This window comes from Copadichromis virginalis, linkage group LG13, assembly GCF_057382275.1.
Source record: "Copadichromis virginalis isolate Kocher_CV1m ecotype Utaka linkage group LG13, C_Virginalis_male_GT1.1, whole genome shotgun sequence".
In the NCBI taxonomy this organism is placed as follows: domain Eukaryota; kingdom Metazoa; phylum Chordata; class Actinopteri; order Cichliformes; family Cichlidae; genus Copadichromis; species Copadichromis virginalis.
The window spans coordinates 28,786,271-28,795,072 of NC_140630.1; positions in this window are offsets into that span (position 1 = coordinate 28,786,271).

The window sequence follows — 8,802 nt, forward strand, 5'->3', positions numbered from 1 at the left end:
ATTTTTTTTTTGATTTTCTTCAAGTTTACTTAAAAAAAAAATATATATATATATATGTAAAAAAAAAAAGAACTAAACAAAAATCAATAGTTATATTGCATAATAGTGTTTTCTTGGCTTCCCCTTTCCAAGAATGTACTCTCAGCTAATTCATGACCAGAGATTTGGCTCTGCTCACATCTGCACAGCCGCTGCTGTCCAGATGTGACAGATTTGGTTTGAAGCTGGGGAGGAAACTAGGTCACATTCTACAGCCAGTAGATGGTGCCTGTGAGTTGTAAATATGAGAAAAAGGGGATTTTCTTTGTGTGCAGAAACATTATGGAGCGTAATATAAAAACGTGTTAAATCCCAATGAATGCTGAAATTACATGTAATCTGTAATAAGACTTTATTTAAAAAATAATTACAACAAAAATAATCTATAGATGATTATTGTATAATGTTTCCATTTTGATTGATTAATTGTAAGGATCTGATAACAGAGGATGTTGTTTGCTGTAAAGATTCTGAAGCTCTGTGAGGTTAATTATTGTTTTGGGAAATGAAGATGTTGATATAATATATTTGATTCTGTTAAGCTTTGTTCTTATGTTACATGGCTGATATATAGTGTGTGATAATATAGAATATAGAGAATATACAACTATGATTATGATTCTGTTATTATGTTCGCATGTTTTGCCAATAAAGTTTATTCTAAATGAACGTTCACATTGCCTCCATGACTCATAACTTACAGCATAGTACTGTGACATCATGGTATCCTGATACAGTGATTCTTGTTCTGTAATTTCTACTTTGTTAGTATTTTTTTTTTTTGCCTTGAATTCAGTTTAGTTTTAGTTTATTCGTTTTTTTTTTAAATTTTATATTAGTTTAGTTTTTCAAGTTCAAGTTGAACAAAGATGTTTTTTTCACAGCTAGTTTTAGTTTTCAGTTTAGTTCCTGTTAACTATAGTGAGCGGGTAAAAATATCCACCCAGTTATTTGGTTTTTATTACAGGCTTTTATATTTATCAGCTCTCTGCCTGTGCTGCCTTTCATTTCTCTTTTTTTCACCTGTGAGTGTCTTCTTGTTCATGGCAAGGAGGTTAACTTCTTTTCTACTTTAATATTTTATATGTGATACAAGCAACCATGAAGCGCTGAGTCTGGTGACGAAATCGATTTACATGGCTGCATTTTTTTTGACAAAAACACAGATATTTGTCGATTATTGCATCACAAGAGGAGATTAGTGTGACCACTTCAGTCTAAAACACAATCAACCCATTTTTCCAGAGTTATGGTGTTGAAGAGGTGAGAGAGAAGTATTTATTTATTTATTTATTTTGCAAAACATGATGTCAGTGAACTTTAACTCCGACCACCAGTTTTCCGTCAGGTCATCCTTGAATCCAAGTGAAAATTTGTGTCAGATTGCCAGAATTTAGATTAATGCAGCTTTATTTTACTGTACAAAAAATATTCAAACATAAAGGCACTAACGACCAAAAACTAGAAGCTATAAACAAGGAAATAAAGCTAGGAAACTGGAAAACAAAGACTGGAACAGAGAGCTAGGAATTACCACAAGCATGGAGGAAATCACACAGTTATGTGGGACAAAACAACAAGAAGCAGAGGAAGACAACGGGCTTAAATACACAGAGGGGTAACGAGGGAAGTGGAAACACAGCTGGAACAGATCTAACATACTGAGACGGGGAGGAAGCAAAACTGAATGCACTGAACACGGGGCAAGCAACTATCAAAATAAAACAGGAAATATGAGACACACAACAAGAAGCCAACTGACTGAACACAGAGAGGAGAGGGAGCGAGAGACACGACTGGAACACAGATGAATAAACACGGAGACAGAACTTATCATACACGATAGACATGACAGATCAAATACAGGGAACGCAGGAAGAAGACAGAGAGGCATCAAAGGGGGAAATGCAAAAGGAACTAAACGATCTAATCAGAACTCGTAAGCACAAGAAAACTAAAAAATAAATCACTCAGGGAAAATAACTAAACTCACAATATAATTTCAATATTTACATTCTGATGATGTAGAAGTGTATGAATCAAATATGATGGTGGTTAAACGTAGTACTGTTAAGTGCTATAAATATGCAATATTCCAAATCGCCAACAGGGGGCGACTCCTGTGATTTCAAAAAGGAGTGTTTATACAGAAGTCTTTGGGGTAATTGTCTGCAGATCTGTGATGAGTTGATGGGCTTTATCTCTAGTTTCACATCTATTGAATACAACATGAAGTTTATTTTGTAAATTATGTTCCCTGTTAGAGCCAATCCGGTCTTTAAGTGATGACATATGAACCCTGCTTCCGGGTCCAAACTACTCTGCATTTATTAAGGCTGTTGTGTTTTTAACATGTTTGAATGCTTTGTATGGTGTTCTGTTTAATCTGAACAAGCCCCTAAAAGAAGTCAGTGATCACTGTCGGCCTCTCTCGGTTTTTATTAGCACTATTCATTTTAAAGCTAAAACCATATGAATGTGACTACAGCCCATTAAACTAGCAAGCGAACTCCCTGCTAGCTTCTAACACCGTCAAAATTCTGTTTTCATGGATGCCTGGAGGTTAAACTTAATTGTTACACCTGGTAGAGAAGCAACACGGATCATTTGATTAAAGATGAAAGAATCTGGACAGTTTGTAACTCTCAGCGATGCCGCAGTGTTTGTTTGACGTTGGGACCTGAAGCAGAGTTTTGGCCCAGAATTGACTAATGATGTCAGACTTAAAGACTGGATAAGGACAATAGAGCAGGGCATGCTTGTGGTTGGGTCTTCTCTGTAATTTATACACCACATCCCGTGGTGTATCCCTCAGTTTTGGAGTTTTTGGAGACAGCAAAATTGCTCCGCTTGAAACTTCACATTGGGTAATCACTAATGGGTGAAGTTATGGTAGCTACATCCATATACAGGGTTACACCAGAAACCTCTGGATGTTGCAGTAATATTTAATGTTGACAGCTGAACCCTGGGGGACCAATGCTGGCTACACTGTGAACTGTGCACTATGGATGTCGTTCTCCTGATCGGATGCGTTGGCTAGATATTTGAACTTTGTGGACTCACTGGGGGATTTGAGGGAGACCTCTCTCATCACCCGTGTTAATCATAGATATGTAAGTAAGATCATGTTGACGGGCTGTAAGCTATCTGAAATTTCTTTTCTTACATTTTGTTTGTTGGTCTGTAGGAACAGTCCATAGTGCCACATTTTATATTTTCACAAAGAGCCACTCTGTTTACTTTCCCCGAGCACCAGTGACCCTAAAAGCCAAGGTTAACCTGTCAGGTCAAGATAAATTTAATTTCATCATTTTATATTCTCTGCATGAATGTCCTGTGACTTCCTCCGACCTGATGACCTGTACACATGTTTCCTTATCAAACACGCCAAGGAAAAAGCCCAGGATAGTACACAGGATGTCAGGCTCGAGGCTTTGCACTGTTTTTCCTGCAACAGTGAAACGTGCGTATATTGTTTGTACTGTTTTGGCCTCCTGCCTTCATCCTTAAGATGAGAGGAAGGGAGTTGTCCTTTTGTTAGAGTCTGGCGTGGGTTCCTGTCCCTTAGGATAAAAAAGAGACACACAATAGGCTAAGACGCAGGAGGCAACGTGGCTCTTCAGCCTGTTGTGGTCCCTAAAGATAGATCAGCAGAGGAAATGTTGCAGACTGTTATTGCCGAGCAGGTGTTCACAAGCACATGATGCATAATAACAAGATGCAGACAGCTGAGAGTAAAGAATACTACTACTGAACCAACATAGGATTGAAAGCAGTTCTTTTTGTGTTTCTCTTTCAACAACCGTCCCCCCCCTCGAGTCCTCAGTAACAGACTCAGCTTATATTGAAAAAGTGATATAAAGTGACCCTGATATGGCCAGCTTTTCAGGTTTTTAAACTTATTTCATTTCTCTATTTGAACTACCCCTCAATAAGTCTTGGCATGGATATCAGTTATCTGTTCCCCGAAACAGTAGCCGATCACTAAGAAGCTAAGTCGTCAGATCATAAGTGATGGGTTCCCAGATTGTTTCAGCTGTCCCCCTATGGGTGTGTTTTGAGATCCAGGAAAGAGCTATTATAAAAACATAATTCAAACTTCAGTCCGTCCTTGTGACTGACGGGATTAAACAGGATGAAATGGCAGTTCTGTCCACTGACACGACTCATGAGGCCAAGCTAAAAGTTTTTGCCAGTTTGTTTGCATGTTTGGAAATGCCATTTCCCTTCTTTTCACTTATGTAGTCTTGAGAGATCAGGTCATAAAATATCCTGAAGACGTCATATTATTCCAACAGAGCACTTCACTCTGAGACTGCAGGTTTACTTGTGGTTCCTTTGAGTTTCTAAAAGTAAAATGGGAGGCAGAGCTTCCGGCTGTCAGGCTCCTCTCTTGTGGGACCAGCTCCCAGTTTGGGTTCAGGAGACAGACACCCTCAGTACTTCTAAAATTAGACTTTAAACGTTCCTTCTTGATAAAGTTTATAGTTAGCGCTGGAACAGTGAAATCAGTGGAAATTATACTTGCATTATACTTTTGTTTCTTTGTAGTTTTGTATCTTGTTTGTATCTCCTTCAGTGACAGACTGCTGCATCCTAGATGCATGAAGGAGTGTTTCCGCAGGTCCTTCCTCCCTGCAGCTGTCAGACTGCAAAATCAAAACTGCTCCCAACAAACAGATGTTTACATCAGCGCTGTAATTTGCACTAATAAACCAAACAACTAATACTGTTATAACTTGCACATTACTTTTCTCAGTGTATATACACTAACTTATTGGAAGTTAAATGTACTTTTTAATGCACAGGTACAATACACAATCTGTACTTTTCTAATTATTCTAAATATTCTTAACTATTTAAACATCTTTCAATTTCCTGCTCTGTTTGCACACTACAACCTGGGTTTGCCACATATCTGTACTTTAATTTTAATAACTGTACAGTACTGTTTTGATAACTATTGTCCATGATGTAAATATGTAAAAATTTTGTGTGTTTCTGTTCTATGTCCTGTGTCCTATTCTATTTGTATATGTGGGTTTTTTTATGCTGTTACAACCAAATTTCCCCCTGTGGGACAATTAAAGGATTATTCTATTCTATTCTATTCTATTCTATTCTATTCTATTCTATTCTATTCTATCTGTGCTCCTGCTTCTGTCTTCTCCCTCCCTTCACACACTAGACCTGTTTTTTGCTGGAGGTTTCTTCCTGTTAAAAAGGAGTTCTTCCTCGCCAATGTTGCCAAATGATCATAGGAGACGCCATGACGACTGGGGTTATCTCTCTAATAATGTTTTCTTTGCCATAAAATATAAAGAGATGAATGTTTTTGTGAAATTGCTTTACATAAATAAAATGATATTGAATTGAATTCAGCAGATGGTGCTTTGATACTCGGATCAGGTGTGCAACACGAGTTACCATGGCAATCTATCAATTCCCTGTCAAAAACGTGTATCACCTTGCTAATGTAATGATGGATGACACAGGGATTGTTCTTTGTTGCCATATGGAATAACAGTCCATGTATTTAGATTGAACCAAAATGAACGACACCAGGGCCACACAGAATCACATCATCCCGCCTGTTTCATAATCACAACACGGCGAATGTGTCTACGATCAATCTTACTCGAGGCCATTGCCATGACTGCCACTGCTCCATGTTTAGAAATGCAAGTGAGAAATGTTGTTGATGTTTGTTTTTCTTGATGAAAAGCTGAGCTACATATTTCACATGATCCTTTGGCAGCTCCCCCACACGCTGAATAAATTTATGAGTCAACCACCAACCATCAGATGTTTCTGTTAATGGGACCTTGTTTGGAAAAAAAATATTTATGGTGCTAATCATCTGTCTCTGTTTGCTGTAAATGACTTTGCTTGTTTCTTCTCTTTTTGCCCTTATAGTTAGAAGTGATTGCTTAACAGAAGCGGTTCCTCTAAACCTAAACTTGGTTCCACTTGGTGGTGTGCAACATCATGAGGTTTAGCATCCGTTTCAGGGTTAGGCTACTTCCAGACATAGTGATTTCCACTCGTAATCAGCTGAGTTTTTCATGTGATGAGGGTTGTGGCCACATCTGACGCTGGAAGTGTCTAAGACCAGTGTAACATGGCATGACCCACATTCTTGTGAAGGTACTTATATGAGAGATTGTAGAGGGTTATCAATTAATGCATGCAAGCTTGGTTTGCAAGACACAGCTATAAACTGTAAAGGCACATATACATTATATTGCCAGAAGTATTTATGCACCCATACAAATCACTAAATTCAGATGTTCCAGTCATGGCCACAGGAGCAGTGGAAACGTGACACCAGGTAACATGGCCATGGCCACTCTCTGTCTGGTGATCAGATGGATGAGTCTGGGTTTAGCAGTTGCCAGGACCACACTGTGCCAAATGTAAAGTTTGGTAGAGGGGGGATTGTTTTTCAGGAGTTGTGCTCAGCCTCTTAGTTCCAGTCAAAGGAACTCCTAATAGTCCAGTATACCGAGACATTTTTGACAACTTCATGTTCCCAACTTTGTGGCAACAGTTTGGGGTTGGCCCCTTCCTGTTCCAGCATGACTGTGCACCAGTGCATAAAGTCAGGTCCATAAAGACACGGATGAGCCAGTTTGGTGTAGAAATACTTGACTGGCCTGCCCAGATTCCTGCCGCCAGAAAACATTCTTCCCAGAAGAGTTGAAGTTATTATAGCTGCAAAGACTCGGCAGACATCATATTAAACTCTTTGGATTAAAAATGGGATGTCACTCAAGTTCATATGTGTGTGAAAGCATACAAGCAAATACTTTTGGCAGTAAAGTTTATGTGTAGATTTCTGCTAAACAACACAGAAATAATATGCCGGAGCTTCACTCACCAAAACCTAAGCACAAATTTCTTAGAGTAGTGTACCTCACAGTTCCTCCTTATGATCTATAAGATAATGCCAGAAGGTGCAAACAGCAAAAACACAGTGGAAAATCTTCACTCTGTAGAGTTGTTATGAAGGTAGAAATCAGCTCTACATAACAAAACCATTTTTTCGCAGCAGGCTATAAACATGCTACTTGCTGAATATATGGGAGTCTCAGGGGAATGTGTTACGTTTTTACTAGTCTGAAGTTGCCATTAGAGGAAGTGCAGTTTCTGGCACTTCCTTATTGGCTTCATTTCTGGCTGTTGGAGGTTGCCACTTGAGACTTCTGGCCTCTTTGGTTTTTCTCTGTCTGCGGCATGCGTGCGATCCAAAGCAACACTGTTGTTCCCAGTAATTAATATTTACAGGGCGCACATACAGAAGCTCACATCAAGCAATAAAAATGTGACAGTTTCTAAGAATGGCCTCATTTTGCTCCTGCTCACCAGACACACACATGCATTCACAGGCGTTAACAGCTCCGATGTTGAGCAAACTGGGGGCTGACAGGCGTGTGAGTGATGGTCCTCAGCTGCCCTGGCAGTTCCAGGCATGAAGCCTAGCCTTCACTAAAAATATGGCCTGTAATTTAACCAAACCCTCCCAGGGAGTCCGAGAAGGCTACGCGCGCTAAATTAGGAGCTCATCTGAGCACTCTGTGATTGCACTGCACCACTCTCTCCGCTTTACACGTCTCCACTGTGACTGATGTTGGTCACTCTCAGAGAAGGAGCTCTTGTGAGTGTTTGTCTGCATACATGTGTACTATACCATCTGAAAGATAGTATCAGGAAACTGGATAAGAGACGTGAGAGTGAAGAGTTCTAACATTTATTTGGTTTTACTAAAATAGAACAACAAACCGCTGGCCAGCCAGACCGATGTAACACGACACAACTGACTATGTACATTAAATGCATGTAATCATAATGTCATTTTGTCTGTTGGGAACACACAGATTTACAGGCTGTGACATGCAGAATTTAACAGTGGAGCATATTTTATTGCAGCCTGCACCTCTAAACTTGGCTCCTTACAGAAATAGAGAGTTGATATTAAATGTCATTCACACAGAAAATAAGGTCAGCAGCTCACTAATGAACTCCCCGGCAGCAAAGTCTTGAGGTACCTGCCAGCGCTGATATACTCTATGGCTGAACACAATATGTGTCCTTTGTGAAATGTCCTTAAAACATAATGGAAGCTTCACATGATTTTATTTGCACTTTTTTCTTTATTGGATAATATTCAGATTTGTAAGGACTTCCCATTCAAGTCTGCTGGTTATGTTCAAATCTGTCACCTGTGTGTTTTCAAGGTAACCTGGTTCTCTTTCTTCTTTGATTCTCTTTTGACCCACATCCACATGTGTCTTAAGTCAAATACAGACCTCATTCTGAACAATCAGATCACAGTTCATGCAGTTTCTACATCCTTTGCCTTGCCATGAGAAACTGTGAAGGCTGGCAATGTGTCCATGGTGTACCCACCTCCTCTTGCCTGGCTGGGATAGGTCAGAGGGGAAGCTCAGAGGACAGCTTTTCTGGAAATCACCCAGGATTTTTAAATTCATACTACAGTTGCATGTTCTAGGAGGCAAATTTCAAATTCGGAATTTTCATTTTAATCGTCTCAACTGCTTAGAAGCATGATTGAAAGCGAAAGTTTGTTTTTATGGTGTCCTGCATCTCCTCCCCGTTGCAGTAACTGTTTCAGCTGCTGACCTGACCGGTAATCATCTGTGGGTTTCAGGGGTGACGCATCCATAAATCAGCATCTCTTCGCGAGAGGCACGTGTCTCACGTCAGGAAGTGGGACATATCTCAATATGTGGAAGGTGT